This window comes from Schistocerca americana, chromosome 4, assembly GCF_021461395.2.
Source record: "Schistocerca americana isolate TAMUIC-IGC-003095 chromosome 4, iqSchAmer2.1, whole genome shotgun sequence".
NCBI classification, from domain to species: Eukaryota; Metazoa; Arthropoda; class Insecta; order Orthoptera; family Acrididae; genus Schistocerca; species Schistocerca americana.
Window position 1 is genome coordinate 96,601,291 of NC_060122.1, and position 21,858 is coordinate 96,623,148.

Consider the following 21,858-nt stretch of genomic DNA (forward strand, 5'->3'; position numbering starts at 1 on the left):
CAAGCTGGTAAATGGCGTATTATTTTTCCGCTGTGGAAGGCCAAACAAAGTCCGTTGGTGTGTTTGTATACCTGAGGCACAAATAGAGAAACTTGTATGGTTCACTCATTTAACCTGGGGACATTTCGGTGCGACAAAATGTGCAGACAAAATAAGTGGGTACTGTTATTTTCCCAACATAAAGCGCAGAGTGCATGAGGTCTTAAAGAGATGCATAATATGTCAAAAAACAAAGCCGGATTCAAAAGGGACTAAGCACCCATTATGCTCAATATTAGTACAAGAACCAAAAGAATTAATTTCATGCGATCTGTGTGGACCGTTACCTACTTCAAGAGGTGGTGTTAAATATGTGTTGGCATTTCTCGATGTGTGTACGAAATACGTAATGCTATACCCGATAAAGGCGGCTACAGCCAAAGTAATTGTATTAAGATTGATAAGGGATTATCTTCCACATGTTGGTACACCTAAGGCGATCATAACAGACAATGCTAAAATATTCACGGGACTCCGATGGAAGCAGACCTTGTCTCAAGTCGGTGTGAAACATATACTAACATCATTTTACCACCCACAAGGCAATTTGGTTGAGAGGATTTTTAGAGAATTCAATCGATTTATGAGGACGTATTGCCATAATAAGCAAACTGCGTGGGCAAATTATGTGGAAGAGTTTGAGCAGATATACAATAACATGCCCCACTCCTCAACTGGATATACACCTTGTGAATTGATGTTCGGAGCAAAAGAGGAAAACTTCTGGACTGACCATATCCCCAAAACTCAGGAAACTGAGATGCCTTGGGAAGAAAAAATAAGACAAGCTATCATAAATATGACGAAAAAGGCTGATCAAAGAAAACAACGATATGACAAATTAATCAAAAGGGTACAGACATACCATGTCGGAGAGAAGGTACTAGTTAAACGACAACCAAATCATCCGTAATAAAGAAAAGTATAAAGAAATGGGAGTTACTATATACTGGACCATACATTATCCTACAAATTCCGAATCCGGGGGCTTATCTGTTAGCATACCCGGGATCGAACAAAATAAAAGGGTTATTTTCTCATAACGACTTAAAAAAGTATAATGAAGATTAGAAGATAGGGAGAAATGGTGTTCCGAGTGACAGAAATGAACGCTCGTAAAAAACATAACAATAAACTGTGTGTGTAGTGATAGAAACCTTTAAATTGAAATAGTTAATCAGTGACATAGAGTATAGAAATAGTGACTAACTATTATTATCGAGTGTTGTAAAGAAGATAGTGGAGATAGGCTTCACCTGTGGTTTGGGTGAACATAGAACTTTAGCATTGCTAATGTCATCAAGAATGATTAAGGATTTAACTGACCTTCAAGAAGAATGAAATGTTTCCCCGCAAATGACGCGGAATAATCAAAAGAGGTTCCGAGTGAATATTCATATATAATCTCATGTGAACGCTTACATGTGTAAACGTGTGAAGGGATGTGTTGTGGTAGTGAATCGTGAGTGACGGTTAACGCCGCAAAGATAATTTCCCGCGCAAAACAGTTGACGTCGGCGCGAGAATTAAAATCGATATAGACGATACAGATATGCTTTGTAAGAGACTCGCACCAAACGCGAGGATAAACTGATTCATGTTGAACTCTAAAAGGAATAGGTGTTATAATTAGAAGTTAAGAGTTTTTAATTTATTAATGAATGATTAAAGAAAGTAATATTCATAGATTCAGTAGTAATTTAATGGTTCGTGTTCGTTCGGGAATTTTGTGTGAAAAATCCATTTCCATATATGAGCATGGATGAACACCCTATGAATCAGAGAGTAATTGAAAGAAGCGAATCCGCATTCCTCAATGCTAATAACTTTTACATTTCAGCACTCAAGCGAAGAAATATATGTATTTAGAATAAAAAGTTTTGAGTATAGCTAAATTATATGACTTATCAAGGAAATATGGATGATGTCTTGGTATAAAATGAACTACACTTTCCATTATTCGATGATTTGAATCCAAAATCTATAGTAAGTTACATGAATCCTTTAAATTACGAAGAACAAATCAGTGATACAAAATGTGTTAGAACTTTTGGACTTATAAGCACAAGTGGGGAGGCAAAGTCAAAAGGAGTATTCAAAAGGGAGTAAATCGGATGATGCTTTTGGCAACATCATTAGTTAATGGTTGAATTCCTTGAAGTACGTCGTAACAAAACGGATCCATGAAGCCATAAGGATTTTGCTTTGAAAAAGGAGAATCTTGGACGGTGCAACCTGATCAGTTCTCTTACAGGAAGAGTTTTCCTTTTGGTCATTGCTAATTGTTTTGGAATGAATGTTGCATGTGAATTCGAGTATCCCTGTTCCTTCTACTCTTCCCATTGTGGGCCGCGTAGAAGATCAACTACAGAGGGGGCCGCGTAGAAGACCGACTACAAATGTGGACGTCGGGGACATGCAAGACCCGGGGGAGTTTAGCACCGCAAGATATTGTACCAGGAGCAAGATTGTAAAACGAGAATTCACGTTATTTATTGTAAAACGTTTTTTTTTTTTTGCTAGAGGCACAAACCACTCTTCTCCAAATCGTGGTACAAATTGATCCCTGTCTTTCCTTTAGAGATCTATTTCAAAATTATATTTTTTTTTCTTCTATAGGCTTTCCTATCTTCTATGTACCGTAGGCTGGGGGTCTAGGCTTAAGAGGTTTTCCAAGGTTTCCCTGCTTAAGAAAGTTCCCGAATGGGTAGACCCTGACATCAGTTCATGAAAGATCATCTTCCTTGGTTGTGCACAGCAAATATAACACCGAGATGCACGTAAAAGCAATACAGCCGCGGTACCGGTCTCTTCATTTCTTCTGTCTTCAACATTTCTTTTCTTCGTCTGTCTCAAATATAATATTCTTTTTCAGTCGGAGGACTGACAATCATCACTTCCGGGTTATCCACGCTAATAGATAGCTCGCGAAGTGTGTTCGGTGAATCAAAATTGAGCTCACAAACTTCGCTCGCTGCGAGGGGCATTGTAATCTCCCCACGGAAAATTACCCTCTACCACGCAATAATTAATAATGGTCAACCAAATCATCCACATGTATTTACGTTTGAAAAGTATCTGATCAGATTTTCTAGTAATATATGCGCCGACAGCTCGTCGACGCCAAGGTATTTTTCTAGTACGTTTATTCTTTGGAACAACAGAGGTACAGAAATGTATGCTCCATGGTTATTATAGGGAGAGAGAGGAACAGCTTCGGAAGTATCGGTTGGAAGATTGTCGGATTGCTAAGGGATTTTTATTTACTCTTCTTCGCGCTAAAGCGAGCTAGGAAAGTTTGTGCCGCTAGCGTGATAGATAAAGAGAAAGAAAAACCTGTAAAAGAAAATTACATGAGACTTGGAACCAACAGAAAACGGTACATGTACGGAAATGGATTCAATATACAATTTTCCTCAGAAATAAGGTTTGTGACCATTTTATTCTAGAGTGAATGACGAATGAGTTCTCTGTCTGAACCATTGATGATTGTCTGGGCCCTGTAATTAATTGGGAAGTTTCAGCTGTGACGAAGAGAGCCTGCAATCTCTGAGTTTTTTGAAATCGTCCAAAAAGGCTTCGTCCACATCTGAAATTTTAGATCTGTCGTAAACTGAACGAATTGTTCAAACGATCGATTTTCCCAACCGAATGCAGCGCTTAATAATAATAACAAATGTAAAGATCTTTTCCAGCAAGCCAGCCGCTGAACATTAAGACGAAGGGCTCCACCAGAGATTCTACTAGGCTGATTTCACGTAAATAATATAGTTAAACTGTACACAGATAAAGGACAGAGAGAGAGAGAGAGAGAGAGAGAGAGAGAGCGAATGAAATTCGAGAAATTACTCAGAATCCTCCATTAGCATAATTGTTTGTCTGTCTTTTCACGGATCAGCCTAATAAGAAAACACGAAGCCCTGACTTTATTGTACCGATTTATGTGTGAGGGTGAAAGAGCGATAAAGGCGACAGATACACTTCTGTACAGACAAAACATTACACCAAGTTAGCGGCAAGCTGCATTCATATAGACTTTCATCATTTACAGAGTAGAATTCATTATACCATGCCAGGATACGATACTTCGGGATTTGCTAGGAAGTAGTCTTAAAAAAGGAAATTTTTCACATGATCCATTGCTTAGCCATATTTAATTGAAAAACGGGTAGCATTAGTTACACTAAGTTACATTGTCTTCTTCATGTGCTGTCCTTTCAAATTGACATTTACCGGTGCCTGTGCATTGTATTTGTGATTTGTTGGAGTACTTATGATGTGCAGTGCCGTAATCAGCCGATGCTGAGCACGCAGAACACAATCATTGGTACTAGCCCTTTTGGGGGAATGCTTCATGAACTATTTGTCGGGTCACTGCTCACACCCAGTGTATCAATTTGTGTCCTGATATACGTTTTGCGTTATCTAATTATTGAGTGTAAGGGGTACCTGGGTTTTGTGTTTTCGTGTAACATAAAAGTGCAAATGACAACGAGGGGAAAAGCCAAGACAACGGCAGAATATAAGCAGACTGTTACTCGGGAGAACATGGGTGATAGTAGGGAAAGCTCTATCGATGAGCGTGACGAACGCGAGTTGCAACTTCCTGAAACTGCGTCTCGTGACTGGTTTAGTCCGCTGAATAGCAAGGACGTTGATTCAGGCAGTGATACTGAGGGCTCGGGGGACGCATGGAGTACAGTATTAATCCATAAGTATGGAGGATCCAGCCTAAGAAGCCAGAGTGAGTTGGAACAAAACGGTGTCCTACGATTATCAAACGATTCATTCACAAGTGAACCGACGGGGCCGCGGAGACGGTACTTGTCTAGATATCGAAGGGTTCCTCAGAACAGAGGAGAAGAGTCGCATTTTCAACCACAAAAGGACGAGGATCAAAATGCGGCTACTCTCGAAAACATTACGGACCTGTTGCAACAGATGCAAACGGTGAACTTAGAGCAGAGCGCCAACCTTAATGCTGAAATTAAAAAGGCGAATACGGAGCTGAAAGAGCAGAGCGCCAACCTTAATGCCGAAATTAAAAAGGCGAATTCGGAGCTGAAAGACAACCTTAATGCCGAAATTAAAAAGGCGAATTCGGAGCTGAAAGACATCCTTAAGGCCGAAATTAAAAAGGCGAATTCGGAACTGAACTATAGGCTCACAGAAGTTCATAGGGAACTAAAAGCGGAGGTAAAGAATCTCGGCGTCAAAATACAGAAAGAGATTGCCATAATCAAACGAACGGCAATTGAAGCCAAATTAATTGCGAAAGGTGCAAGGAAAATAGCGAGAGAAACTCAGGACTCCACGCAAAGCACGGCAAAGGTCATGTTATCAAGGCTACAAAGCCGGATAAAACGTGTCGAAGAAAAGCAACAAGAGCAACTAGACATAGGGCCTAACGAGATGTTGATAGAGGAGGTGGCGATATTAAAAAGAAATTTAGAGGACGAGGTAAAACGTCTCATTACAGAGACATCAGGAAAGGAGAAGGGTGTAATTACTGCGTCGACTGAACCGTCACTTGCCGAAACACAGATAACCGCTTCATGGTGTGACAAAGTTGACACTATAAGCAACGGCAGCCACGCCTCGATTCACAGCTCTGAGGCAACGACCGAGGTAAATACGGACAGCGCGCAGCTGTCCAGTGAGCACAATTGCTGTTGGCTGATTAGATGTACCGAACAACTTTCGAACATACAGAAGGGGAGAGATGACGATAGCCTGTCGGAACGAATTAGTCCACGTCCCGAAGTTCATACGAATCGTACGAACGGGGGAAATGATAACTGGAATGATGACCGGTTTGACTACAAGCATTTTGTATCAGTCCGAAAGTTCCATCACTACAAGGACGAAGGTAATAGCTTGCATCCAAAAACTTTTATGGGACAATTCCAGTTATCTTTGCCCCAACATTGGCCATTGACGTACCAGCTGGATTTTGTGTGCTCCCATATGGAGGGCGCGACCGCTGAGTACATGAGAAATGTAGCGAAGACGAGTGTCTCGTTCGAAGAATTCAAAAATGCCTTCTTGGGCAAGTATTGGTCTAAAGAAACCCAAGAAAGAATCAAACAAGAAATTATGATGTCCAGAGATATGGAAGGGGCAGGGTACCGGAGTCCGGTCAAATTTTTAGAAAATATGACAAAAAAGAACGAGTACCTAGACAACCCATGTAGCGGTGCGGAAATCATCAGATTATGCTACATGAAACTTGCCATCTCGTATCAACAATCACTTGCCGGTCGTTGTGGTAGCGATACTGAGGTATTTAAGGGCATTTTGCGCGAACTGGAATTCGCATTTCAAGAAGAACAGGCGCGGGAGAAACGCCGACAGCGTGAACAAAATAACAACCGTCGCAATAATGGACCCCAGTGGGATAGTAGGCCAGCACCGAACTACAACGGCCACAATCAAAATAAGAGTAATGACAACTCGAAAAGTAGGTACACGGAAGAAGAGCGACACTCTCCGGTGCAACATAGTAAATCACAAAGGACCTGGGGCGGTAATCAGCAATCGGGAAGGAACAGGAATTATGGTTACGAAAATAACAACCAGGAAGAGGTCGAAGTTCGCCCTCCGAAGCCTGGTACATCCCACCTTAACGGGCAGGATTACGAATGACTAGACCAGAGCGCGGACAGGAGTTGCAAAACGTCCGTAACCTCGGAACTAGTCAGTAACATAAACATTATCGAATACGAGGATGTCACCGAGTTACTCCTCGAAGAAGAGGAAGGGCAACAAAATAAAGAAATATTCCCAGTAGTCAAAGTCAAAATAGGTGACTTAACGGTGGCCGCTATAATTGATAGTGGAAGCCAGCTTTCAGCGATCTCAGAAGAGGTATTTAAGACATGTAAGAATGTGCTGAACCTACCGACTCTTGCCACACAAAAGACGAAGGTCAGGGGTGCATTACTTGGAAAGAGTATAGAAATATCTCAACAGACACATTTAGAATTCGAATGTCAGGGACATCAGTTGACTGCTAATCTTTTTGTCATTCCTAAACTGTCCACCGATATTATCATTGGTATGGATTTCCTATCAACGAACAAAGCCATAATCGATTTGGGTCGAGGAGAAGTCACATTAGGAGAGGGTGACAAAATCCATCTTCGTTTCGATGAACAGGCAATCCCAGGGCAGGTACAAAAGAGCTGTCTCAGACTACAGTTTCCAAACCAGGAAGAGTCAACAGGTGAAGCCGACGGCGGACAGGACAATCGAGATAGTACTTCGAAACAAGCACAGTTAGTAGAAATACATAAGGAAATAAGCGAGAAATTGCAGGGCATAAAGGTCATAAGAGACGCAGACAAAGAAGGGTTAGACAATGTGCTAAGAAGGAATATTGAAGTTTTTCTCCCCAAGACGGACTCCATAAAGGGCTATCAATACAAATTTGACGTAAAGAGGCACAAACCGTTTCGAGTACCGCCGTACCCGATTCCGTGGTCGTACGGAGATCGTGTTTTTATCGAACTCCAGCGGATGCAGAGGGAGGATGTGATAGAGCCAGCAAAGTCACAATATAACAGCCCCCTCAGGATTGTAGACAAAAGGAACGGGGAAATTCAATTTGTGTTAGATTCCCAGCAGATCAATACGATCATAGTTCCAGAAACCGACAGACCCGAGAGGCTCGACGAGTTGCTGCAGAAATTCCACGGAGTTTCGGTGTTTTCCTGTCTGGATTTGAAATCCAGCTTCTGGCAAATCGAGTTGGATCCAGAATGTAGAAAACACACGGCGTTCATCGCATTTGGTAGATGCTATCAATTTAAGAGACTCCCCTTTGGCCTGAATATTTTGTCTGCATTATTTATAAGAGGATTAGGAACAATTTTGGATGAGGGGTTAAGGGAGAGAATAACATGTTACGCTGATGATTATCCTCATTGCGGAAAAGACATGGGAATCTCACAACAATCTTCTAGGAGAAGTGATCTTCAAATTAAGAAAACAGGGGGTGACGGTAAATATAAAAAAGTCCTGTTTTGGAGGAAGGCAAGTACATTTTTTGGGTCATGTCATCTCAGGGGAAGGCATTATGCCAGACCCAGAGCAGATGAGGGCAATCGCAGAATTTGCAACGCCTACCACAAGGAAACAGCTGAGAGGCTTTCTCGGTGTCGTGAATTTTTACAAAAAATTCATATATATAGAGGCATTGGCGACACCACGACTGTGTCAATTAACCGGAAAGAATGCGGCGTGGGTATGGGACAATGATGCAGAAAGCGAATTCAGTATGCTAAAATCAGCTCTGGTAAAGGTTCCGATTCTGTCACATCCTGATCTGGTGTATGACTTCTGTATGGCCACGGATAGCGCGAAAACCGGGCTACGCGTAATGGTCTTCCAAGAATATGAAGAAGATGGAGTAAAGATACACAAAACGATCGCGTTCGGGAGTCGGGTGCTGAGTAAAAGCGAAAGGAACTACTCAATAACCGAACTGGAGGCCCTCGCGATAGTGTGGGGGTTCCAGAAGTTCAAGCACTTTTTATTCGGACGTAAGACACATGTCTATACCGATCACAGAGCTCTGGAGTTCTTACTTACTGCCAAATTAACGCATGGGAGACTTGCGAGATGGGTTGCTGTCCTCCAGGAATTCAATTTCACAATAGTCTACGTACCGGGACCCACAAATGTAATAGCGGCTGCACTATCCCGTTCCCCTCTGGGGATAAGCGATTATTAGGCTGAAGAACTGGAACAAGAACATTTCTCCTTGTTCTATCTACGAAAAGTGGAATTTGAAAATTATATCACAGTGACAATGTGTGATATTGGGCGACAACAAGACAAAGATCCTGTGCTGAGAGGAATAAAAAAAAAGTGGAAAGATAGAACGCAAGCCAGGCTTAGGCAGCATTATCTGTTAAGAAAGGGGGTCCTGTTTTACAGAAGAAATCCGGGTGAGACGTTGTGGGTTGTGTGCGTGCCAGAGGAAGTAATAAACAAACTCATCTGGTATACACATCTCAGTTACGCTCACTTCGGACCCAGGAAGTGCTTCTTGAAACTAAAAAGCGTCTGTCACTTCAAAAACATGGAGAGACGAATACGCAAGGTTCTCGCGGTATGTAAGAAGTGTCAGAAGGCGAAAACAAGTAGTGTAGCCATGCAGCCGCCTCTGTACCCCATTATTCCGGAAAAATTAAGACAAACGGCGGCGACGGACTTGATGGGTCCGTTACCAATCACACAAAGGGGTTATAGATACATCACGGTGGTCTTAGAATTAACGTCTAAGTATGTCACCCTGACACCATTGAAAAGAGCAACCGGGACAACGGTGAGCAGGGCGCTACGTAGAGATTTCCTGGCACAGGTAGGGCCAGTAGAGTATATTTTGTCAGACAATGGGCCACAGTACAGGTCGGAGGTATGGAAGAGAACACTTGAAAGTCATGGAATTAAACCAGTTTTCATATCCCGCTTCCACCCCAGCTCTAATCCCTCTGAAAGAACAATGAAGGATTTACGAAACCTTTGCAGATTGTACTGCAGTAAGAAGCACGTCACATGGGACATCTTCATCAAAGATTTCCAGGAAGTAATTAATGAGATACCCCACAGCACCACCCTGTTAGCTCCAATTGCGGTACTAAAGAACCGGAACCCGCCGGACAGGCTCCGTCAGTTAGTGGAGTTTCCTCCAAGAACACGGCAGCGACATGGGACCGTCGTGGAGAAAGCCCTACAAAATATCCGACGTGGAGGCGAGAAGCGCAAAGCACGAGCGGATAAAAGGGCGCGAGTACGACAATTTGTGGTTGGGGGAAAGGTACTCATTAAGACACACCGACTGTCAAACAAGCAAAGGAAGTTGTGCCACAAATTCTTCGCTGCGTATAGTGGGCCTGTGCGCGTGCGGAGAATAGCGCATGCCAACGCATTGGAAGTAGAATCCATAAAAACAGGAAAATCACTGGGAGTGCATCCGATAGCACATGTAAAGGCATTTGTGGAATGATGAACTGCAGACTTTGTATATGGAATTGTAGTAAATATAGGCTTAGAATAAGGATTTTGTTAAAGTGTCTTGTTTGTTTGTGTATATATTGTCTTAGTGGTAGAATGTCTCGTTTATATGTGCCTATATTTTGTGTTTTATTATTAATAATGATATCTCGCCTCTCGATGTTAAAAAAGTGAAGTGCACTAGATTCTTTCGGAAAAACACATGATTAAAGAATGGAATACAAGTATTTCTGGGCGTACCCCTAGAAAAAGACAGCTTAGGAACTCTGTAAATTACAGAAAAGTTCCCGTAATTGTATCTCCGTCATTGGAGAACATATTTAAGGTGGCCAGTCCCGCACGTCGTTACGAGGACGCACCACCGCATCTCGTATGCCCCTGAATACGTAAGAGGTGGACAGCTATGCGCAGTTGCGTGAATTAGCGCACCCAGTGTATGTTAAAATGAACCGGATGTAATCATTTGCAGAGCGAACAGTAGCATTGATACGCCAGAAATACTTGGTGATAACAAGATAGTGTAACAACTAAGAGTGAGCTATATTTGTGTTGTGCCATTGTGACATTGCTAATCCGAAACATGTTCACAGGCCTCATAAAACCATTCATGACAAAAGGAGAAAACGGGAAGAAAATAGAGGAGAGAAGAAGTGTCGCAATAGAACACGATAAAGGACGCTATCCAAACTTCCAACAAAAATCTTGGTAAGTCTGACACATGTCTAAGTTTGTTGTGTTTTATACATGTTCGCAGGCACAATAAGAGGAACGTCTGCCACATAGGGAATTCAGAAGAAAAAACAAGATTAGAGATAAAAAGTAGTAAATAGTAAATATGTAGTCGGGTTGGCCAACACCGTGTTAGTCGTAGGAATTGGTAGTTAGAAATGGTGATGGGACCCTGTCCAGATAATCTCGATTCCCTATCCCTTGATTGTGTGTGTGGGAATGACTGTGAAGCAAGTTGTCTTGTACATTTTTTATGTTTATGTATAAAAAAAAGTTCTGTTACATTTCAATTTTAATTGATCCTGAAGTTAATTTACAAACATGAAAATTATTCCTTTTGAAATGAGACAATGTCATTGCCTAAAAAAAAAGTATGGTACTGATGGTTAAACATCAGCCCTTTCCATGTATTAAAATTAGTTATCTTAGTTTGTTAAGGTGGCGTAACTGAGCGAGAGGGAGTTGAAGCTACGACACCTGGCACACTACACACGAGCTCACAAGGAACGAGGACGACAGCAATGAGGGGAGCACACAGCTGACGATGATGATGGCATGCAGACCACGCCCTGAATCGACGGGGCCGGTGGTCAACTCAGCAGCCAAGGAGAGGTGAGATCCAGCACCTCTGTGTACGACAAAGAGGTCGGTCCTGGTCTCTGTACACAGTACGGATCGGGGGCAGCAATGAAGAGGTCCAAGAAGGTTTCTATATTTGTTGTTCGCCACGTCAGGTGGAGCGACAGCCCAGATGACCTTTTGTGCCTAATGACACCAACTTTGAGGGCCTGAGCAAAAAATAGGTTCTTGTCTTATCACGGTCCCTCCCTTGCCCTAAAACGTCTATAGAAGGAGCAATGACCTGTGGCTGAGCCGCGAGAGGTCACCGATCATAGATGCACCGATGGGGTCTTGAGCCTGTCGGACAAGATGTCAACAACGAGCTCTTAGGTGAGAGCCATCCTGGCTCAAGAAGATGCGGGTGCCTGTGGCGCCATCTCCGTAATCGACGTTGCTCTCTTCTCAGCCGTTAGCCATCCCTCAACTTGCTAGTCAGAACTAATGTCACTTCCGTTCCTGCAAGAAACTTGTGCCGTGTGTGTGAGTGTGTCAGTGTGGATTCAAACGAATAACATGCGCCACAACGAATGTACTCATTTGTTCTGTTTATGAATTATGTTATAAGAAGGTTATGATTTTATAAATGTGCCATTTGTTAAAACGTCATATATTTGTCATGCCACGTCTGTTTGTGTTAGAATAAGATTTCATACCTATACCTTGTTAAAAATACACAACAGTGGTTGCTGAATACGCAATGATTCTTGTCATTTTGCTTATATATATATATAAAAGGTACACGTGTGTACACAATCCAGACACTGGACTGGGCCAGACCTTGTTGAATTGTGTAAAGATTATACTTACACCATGCACAATATAAACGTCCAGAGACAGTGAGACACAAAAAAAATCCTTTATTTAGAAAATGTCAAACGGGCGTTCACATATAATTGAATGAGAGCAACCACTACCAACTTCACAAAATGTTACACGAATATTGTTCATGTATGTTTCTAGTAATTTAAGTCGAGTAGGGAAGGTTAATTGAGAGTGAATGGACCTTAAGTTATGATTGCGGGTCTTGCCATTTAAATGACAAGCACAGAGGTGCTTAAACATGTGTATTTGCCCTTTGCGACGTGTGTCCTCGTAATATAATTGTAGTTTTCTTTTGAGTACTCTGACCAATAATTGTCTCAGGAATAGGCAGAGATTAAAGTAAAATTAGACTAAATAATGACCACGTCTTAACCAGTAAATTCAGTCATCGAAGGCAGGTACCCTATGAATGAGTGGGAGTTTGCATCAGAGAGGAGGCAGTGGTAATCAATCGCCCATAACTAACCACGCGAACGGATTAAAATAGCAGTTATGGAGATATTAATTTTGTACCACAGGTGGTAACACCATAGGAGTCATCACCTGTACTACAAAACTTATTTGAAGAGAGGGGCTATGTAAGATGGCAAGAACTATGCCCCTTACATGAAGTCATTAAAGATCACCTAACTCACGTTGAGCGAACAGTATGCCGGAACAAAAATGACTGACAATGCACAATGCATCTTGTAGAGGGTATGGTATGGACATATTTGAATAATTAATGTTGGGTGATGGGTTTAAAGTAATTCACACGACATGAAAACTTTGTGGAAACGCGTCAATTTACTGGAGGCTAGTTTACCGCAGGGAAGTACTCAGAATTGACAGTGGCCGCCGGGGGAGCGGCTAAGGGAAGCGACAATAGGCAGCTTAGGGCGGCTCAAGCTCTGAGAAAGCGGTGATGGTGTGCGGCCTCCAGCCGCCTTAAGATGAGTGACAGTGAGTGGGTGGTTGACCCTGACTCCATGCTGGTGTACCGGGAAACAAACGGAGAACTTGTATGCCTGTTGATAAATGTCCGTCATCCCGTTTTCTGTGAAACATGCAAGAAAGCCGCGCAAAGCTACGGTGGAGCGGTCAACAGAGGTCAAAATATGCGTGTTCGTGACTATAGCAACTTCACGCTGAATTCATGGCCCGCAGAGTCTGAAGCAAATCAGGTGAAGAGCAACAGAATGAAATACGCCGGCCTCCGATGGGAATGTAGGACCAAGGAATTTGTAGTACTCTCCTGGGAGTAAGAATTCCGGAAAACTTGGTGTTTGTGCAGACGCTAACCTTGATGGGTGGCCTGGGTGGAGCAAAATAGGAATTGAGAGGAAGGGAAATTTTGTGGGAATTTGTTCACTTCCCAGAGCAGCTTGCCTAGAGTGCGGACGTGGTGTTCTTTACTCAGCTTGCCTGAGAAAGAGTGAGCATCTCTGTAGTTTAAGACTTAGCAAATGGAACGATTGAGCTTGGAGATTTTTTGGTTCAGCTATGTACTGAGCAAGATAGCTAGGAGTGAATAGATGAGCGCAGCCTTGCAGCACCACAAGGTCGGCCGACGTCCACACAACGACGCTGCTCAGGCCACTGATTAATTTGTTGGATCACGGTGGCAAAGTTTCAACGAGGGTTTCATGGGCCGTGTATTGTAGAATTCTTCTCGCACTTCGCATTATGCCTGGGTCAGTTGATAGGAATTACTTTTGAGTCATCGCGCTTTACTCCACGCAACCGCAATTTATTACCACTGCCTGATAGGAGAGTCTTGTAATGTGATGTTTGAAGGTCAGGAGTTAAAATAAATTTGTGGTAATCGACTGCATCTGTTTTCAATTAAGTAGTTGAAATCCCAAGTCACTTTCTTAATTAATTTTATGTTCAGCATTTGCATCTGGGTGAATATAACATCAATGTGCGCCCCTTTTTTTAAATTAAAAGTGATCAATCTGAATAAATTAATGTCAACACTGCCACCGCAGTTCAATCAGGAGTCACAGGGCTATATTACTTTTTTGCGTTATCCAATATTGTGGCAGTTTGCACTCTCTGTTGATCTGTTAGTCAATTAGTTGGGGTGAACACACGCCAAAACCAGCTAAGTGATGGGTGGGGTGATACAAGTTTTATTACAAACAAGGCAATTACAAATACTTAACTTCGATAGATGTGTCGTAAGCAAAGGGCGACATATAAACTAAGCAGTCTTCTTGAGAACAAACACAAATCTGTGCTTTGTAGAGCTTGCTAACGATAGAGGCTGCGATGTGGCAGCTAACAAAATGGCTAACGTTGAAACTGCTATCGAAGTGGGCTGCCACCAGTCGGGCACGGCGGTTACCCTCTTCACGTAGGGGCAACTGCTGTCGCGTTGTCGTCCTGGAGGGAGGTCGGTCAGCATGCAATTGGTTGACCCCTCCTCACAGCCTCCTCTTCTCTGTCGTTCCTGACTGGCGTGCCAGCGCTGACTTTCCGCTATAACACGTATTATACCCACCTTTTTGGTTTTTCGTGTCTCTTGTAATTGAACAAAGATCGTTCTTCGTCTATCTACCACCAATTCTGCTGTCTACACGTTCCAGCAACTTTCGCCTAATTTTCATCAGTCATAACTACTTCTAGCACTCCCCTCTGTTCGCTGACCCATTCGTTTTCTTTTCTTTGCTTATCGTGCTTCGCTTCATTGCTCATTGAGCAATCCTCGGTTTCTGAATTCTTTTCATTCGTGAAAACGAGTAATATACATGGATTACAAACTTTCAGTTTCACTCGCATGGGGGGATTCATTCTGAATATTTATTCAGTTTACTAAATGTCCGCCAGGCCTTTTCATCGTTTCAACTTATTTCTTGTGGTCTCCATCTAGTCGTAGTCATCAGTAATAAAATCTATTAGCAGTTGTTTTCCTAATTTGAAACAATGAAAAAGCACCACATAAACACCTGTGTTCGAAGACTAATTCAGTTAATCATGGAATATTTTCAGATACTGAAATGCTAGCAAATTACAAATTCTTGGGCTCTGTGAAGACGAAACGGTAGAAAACAAGTTTTTATAAAACAGAACTGATATTTTTTGATGAACGTTCTGTGGCTAGGATCCTTTAGTATCGGAAAATTTCTTAACACATTCGCCCCAAAAACAGTTGTTAAAGTAAACTTTCGGCTGTGGTAGCGATGAAAACAGAGTCGAGGAGCAGAATAGACGTGGAGCATGGCTCACGATGAGCACTGGCAGACATCAGATTGAATATACAGGGTCACTAAATTTTAACCCTGGATAGCTGATGCCAGCAGGAGCCAAAATTACTAATGTTGTGTAGGTCGATAAGGCACAATTTTTAAACTACGGAAACTTGACGCCACATGCTCTGATTGGCCGCGGGATTGCCCTGTTACCGGATGCTCTGGACAACACATGACCGCGAATGCTTCGCCTGCCGGAGATCGCGATGTGTCCAACGCGGCTCGCAAACTCGGTCGCAGCGCGCCAGCCTTCTTTCTAGGGGCCCGGAGGCGAATCCGACGGGGTCCCGACACATCCATTGTAGTTTCATGAAGACGTACCGGGAACAAACCCATCAACAGCTGTTAGTTCGCGTACATAAGGTTTTTTACAAATTGCGTCAGCCCTGAAAATGGCCTTTTTTGTAGCTAGGACATTGTTTAATTAAAGCAGGTGCTCGAACTGACGACCCTCTGTCGCACACAAGCTTGGTAACGTCGAACGGTGTTTTGCCGAACTCTTCCAAAGATTCCTGGCATTGCCCTGATTGATTGGCGACATGTTGAATTTGATCCATTAATTCCTCTTCGTATCTAGGTGGTTCGTGTGCAGGTGGTTGAACTAGAACCTTGAAGAATTCCCACAGGAAAAAGTCTGGTGGCCCGACGTCTGGTAAACGCGGGGGCCATGTCTTGCGAGCACCTCTGTCAATTACCTGGCCGTCGAAGAGTTTATTTAACTATCCACGCAAAGCACAACTGTTATATGCGGGCGCCCTATCATGCTGAAACCACCGTGTAGCCGTATGTCCAGGAGAAAATCTTCCAGCAGCCCGGGTAGAGTTTCTTGCAAAAAGTGAAGGTAATTTGCCCCGGTAAGTCGAGCAGGTAGACGGACCGGCTCAATCAGATGGTCGCCCACAATGCCCGCCCAAATGTTGAGCGAAATCCGTTCATGGTATCGGCTGACGTATGTGACGTGACGATTTCCCCTTGCCCAGTAATGAACGTTCCGCGTGTTGTAACGGCCATCCCGATGGAAGGTGCACTCATCGGTAAGCAACACAATGGCGGGGAAGACGGGATCTCGTGCGACACGTCGCAGAAACTACCGGGAAGACCCTAGCTTGTGTTCACAGTCCGCCACAGGATTTAGGTCTTGGACAGTGTGGAAACTAAATGGATGCTGGCCGTCATTCCTCAAAACCTCCCAGTCTAACCGATGAGTGACCCCCATGTCGTGTCCACCCTCTCGAGTACTTGTCGTAGGTGCTTCCTCGAAGAGCTCGAGGACAGTCTCTTCAGACGCAGCATCCCGTCGTGTTCGAGGTCCTCCAGCATCACCATGATATCCCGCTAACAAGCCTGTTTCGCCGGTGAATTGCTGTAAACTTTTGCGGGTGTAGGTGGCGTCTTTGTGGGTACCGTTCATCATACAACCGTCGAGCTTCATGCGCATTACTGTCGGTTAGTCCATAAACAAAACCTATATCTCGTTGTTCTTCAAACGAATACTGTATGACTAAATCGCGGGTGACGTGTGTGCGCTCCAAAGTGAAGCTTACGTGTGGATGTCTCTGACGTGAGGTGGAGACAAAAAGCAAGAGCTATTCGGCACGTGCGCAGTGATGGGGCGAGGGACGTTCGTATGTGTGAACCGATAACCATAATGCTGCCCGTCAAGCGACGAACGGCAACAGGGCAGTCCCACGGCCAATTGGAGCGCGTGGCGCCAAGTCTCCATAGTTTAAAAATGGTGCGTTGTCGACCCACACAACATTGGTAATTTTGGTTCCTACTGGCATCAGCTATCCAGGGTTAACATTTTGTGACACAATTTTTCTCCACCTGGTTTAAAGGATTATTAGAAATACGCAGTACCAACCGTTTCACTAACTCATTATTTCCTGGTTTAATAAAACATCAGGAAAAAACATCAGTTTTACTTTTGCGGTTATGGAATTTGTGATTTTTCATCATTTTAAAAGCACGAGCATTTATTTGTTATCTACAGTTTAATTAGTTTCTAATCATCGTTGGCGGTATTCCTCGAAATTTGATCTCGTTACGGTGTAATGAGCTCAGACAGATTGGAAATCATTGCTATAGAGTCTCCCCTCAGACATTGGCGTAGCAGAGAGGTTCCTGTGCATATCCTGTGTACACATTAAGGCAGTAATTAAGATAGCCTTCAAATTTACTGTGAGATACACAGTACTAATGAAATCAGTTATAATAATGGAATGGACTGCATGTCATGCGTGAACCTAAATGGCAGTCATTTTAACAATGAATTTCTGGTAATACAAATTGAAACCTCCGCTAAATCACGCAGGGCTAACAGGTAATTAGGATTGTGGAAAGGGCCAAGGGAGTTGCGGTCGGACTCATTTCACAATTGTAATTTATTATCATTTAGTTCACAAATACACTCGTGAAAGAATTAAATTTGCTTCGCGGCTGTAGGTCTCCAAACAGATGCTTTAGAATAAGTTCAGTTTTGAAAAGACGCGGCACACAGTTAAATTTACAAATAAGATAAATTGTATACCGTACATATATTACACAGCATGTGGAGCGGCTGAAGGCCGCCGGATTAAATCTTCAAAATACCAAATATACTATAATGATTATTGAAGGTAGAAGGCCACAATGTTTTAAGTTGCTAACAGGGCTGATGGCCCACAATGTGCACAGAAAGGGATAAACAAACGCAATAAGATGTCTGAAGGCCGCAAAGTTAAATTCTGAAAATTAAGGGAATATATATTGCAACAATCGGTAAAACAATACATTAAGTTTAAAAATTTCCTTTTGCAACACCAACGGCGGAAGGCCCACAATAACTTGCAAAATCTTTCAGAGGAAATTACAATAACCTTTCAGGAGCAGAAGGCGATAATGTTTGTACTTGAAGGAAACTCTGAGAACATATTTCCAGGGCTGAATGCCCACAGCTAACCTTGCCAAATTAAAAATATAAAATACAGTTAAATTACAACAACATTAACACTGCCAAAAGGATGATTAGGAGAACGGCACTCTGGAGTCTCCAGCGGATGGGTCTGCCCTCGTTCACTTAGGCTAGACAGGTGGTGAGTCCTGCACCGCATGGAGATAACTTCCCTGGTCCGCAGCAACCGACCGACTCATTTCAGAATGCCGACAACATCTAAAATCGTCGTCAGTGAAAATAATGTCAACTACACACACTATGTGGCAAACACTTGCACGAAGACCTGAACGATAACCAACAGTAACTAAGCATGCACGAAAGACAAATTGGGAGTCGATGCGCGCACGCACGCACGCACGCACGCACACACACACACACACACACACACACACACACACAGCCGACTCATGAACGATCGGCGAGCCAAAACGCGTCGTCCGGTAGGACGGCCGACAGACGATCCACCAAGACCGTGGTCTGGCTCATGGTCGGCAATGGTCGAGCGAGCCATGTCGACGGAGACCTCACTGCTGCAACCCAACTGCTCTAGTGCCGCATTGCAACTCTCCAACTGGCAGGTCTGGACTGCGCTCCAGACACGTTCCAACTGATTGGCAGCCCGAACTCACGACCAGAACTCGGTACGAACTGCCTTACGACAAACAACGACCGGGAAGTAATAGCAGTCGAGCAAACATACTACGAGAGGGGATATATCGATACGCGCTGCTAGCGCCCCTCACGATCAAGCAAAGCAGCAACTCAGTGACAGTAGTAATTTAAATTAACGTTGTGAGGTGGAAGTACGTTAAAAACAGCGTGTAAAATACATGGTGGCGTGAACACGATCCACACACGGCTCACAGATGAGGCAGCCAGAGCTGAAGTAGTAACAATAATAAAATTCTACGCACAATTGGATAGCCCCTGGTACAGATAAAATAGCAAATTTCTGGCTAAAGAAGTTCACCTCAACACATTCACATCTAACTAAATTATTTAATAGTTACATTGCAGACCCATACTCAGTGTCTGATACACTTACACAAGGAATAACTTATTTGAAACCTAAAGATCAAGCAGACACAGCAAACCCAGCAAAATATCGCCCCATAACATGCCTACCAACAATATACAAAATATTAACTTCAGTCATTACACAGAAATTAATGACACATACAACACAGAACAAAATTATAAATGACGAACAAAAAAGCTGCTGCAAAGGAGCACGAGGATGTAAAGAGCAACCGGTAATAGATGCAGAGGTGACATATCAAGCTAAAACTACACAAAGGTCGCTACACTACGCATACATTGATTACCAAAAAGCTTTTGATAGTGTTCCCCACTCATGGTTACTACAGATGTTGGAAATATACAAAGTAGATCCTAAATTGATACAGTTCCTAAACATAGTAATGAAAAACTGCAAAACCACACTTAATATCCAAACAAATTCAAATATCACATCACAGCCAATACAGATTAAGCGTGGAAAAATACCAAGGAGACTCATTAAGTCCTTTCTGGTTCTGCCTTGCTCTGACCTCACTATTCAACATGCGAAATAATACAAATTGTGGATACAATATTACTGGAACATACCAACACAAAATCACACATTTGGTATACATGGATGATCTAAAACTACTGACAGCAACAAATCAACAACTCAACCAATTACTAAAGATAACAGAAGTATTCAGCAATGATATAAATATGGCTTTCGGAACAGACAAATGTAAGAAAAATAGCATAGTCAAGGGAAAACACACTAAACAAGAAGATCACTTATTGGATAACCACAGCGACTGCATAGAAGCGATGGAAAAAACAGATGCCTATAAATATCTAGGATACAGGCAAAAAATAGGAATAGATAATACAAATATTAAAGAAGAACTAAAAGAAAAATATAGACAAAGACTAACAAAAATACTGAAAACAGAATTGACAGCAAGAAACAAAACAAAAGCTATAAATACTTATGCTATACCAATATTGACCTATTCATTTGGAGTAGTGAAATGGAGTAACACAGAACTAGAAGCACCCAATACACTTACACGATCACAATGCCACAAATATAGAATACATCACATACAGTGAGCAACAGAAAGATTCACATTAAGGAGAAAGGAAGGAGGAAGCGGATTTATCGACATAAAAAACCTACATTATGGACAGGTAGACAATTTAAGAAAATTCTTTATAGAACGAGCAGAAACTAGCAAAATACACAAAGCAATCACTCATATAAATACATCGGCTACACCATTCCAATTTCATAACCACTTCTATAACCCTTTAGATCAATAACATCAGCAGATACAAAGAAAGTAAATTGGAAAAATAAAACACTACATGGCAAGCACCTGTATCATCTAACACAGTCACACATCGATCAAGATGCATCCAACACATGGCTAAGAAAAGGCAATATATACAGTGAGACGGAAGGATTCATGATTGCAATACAGCATCAAACAATAAACACCAGATATTACAGCAAGTAAATTATCAAAGATCCCAATACCACAACAGATAAATGCAGACTTTGCAAACAACAAATAGAAACAGTAGATCACACCACAAGCGGATGTACAATACTAGCAAATACAGAATACACCAGAAGACATGACAATGTAGCAAAAATAATACATCAACGACTTGCCATAAAACATAAACTAATAAAACAACACGTTCCCACATACAAGTATGCACCACAAACTGTACTGGAAAGTGATGAATACAAATTATACTGGAACAGAACCATTATAACAGATAAAACAACACCACATAACAAACGTGACATCATACTCACCAATAAAAAGAAGAAATTAACAAAAGTAATCGAAATATCCAAACCCAATACAACAAATATACAGAAGAAAACAGGAGAAAAAAATTGAAAAATACATCCAACTGGCTGAGGAAGTCAAGGACATGTGGCATCAGGATAAAGTTGACATCGTACCAATTATACTATCAACTACAGGAGTGATACCACACAATATCCAGCAGTACATCAACGCAATACAGCTACATCCAAACGTATATATACAACTACAGAAATCTGTAATAATTGATACATGTTCAATTACCCGAAAGTTCCTAAATGAAATGTAACATATACCGTACAGTTAAAAGGAAGTCACGCTTGATCAAAGTCCACGTTACTTTCCATTTTTAACCAGACATAACGTCTGAGAAAGGAAAGAAATAACAATAACAATAATAATAATAATACTCTTATTATACTAATTTCTCTTTGGTAACTTCGCCCGTAGAGCTAGCACATCAAACATGAAATAACTGTCCATTTATATGGATTCATAACACAGAGTATAAATTCTGAATGCAAATGAGCCCACTTTGGACTGTGCGCAGGAACACTGAAGTTTTGTTTAGTCTTTTTTTTTTTTTATTCATTCTTTTGCTATGAGCTTATGTTAT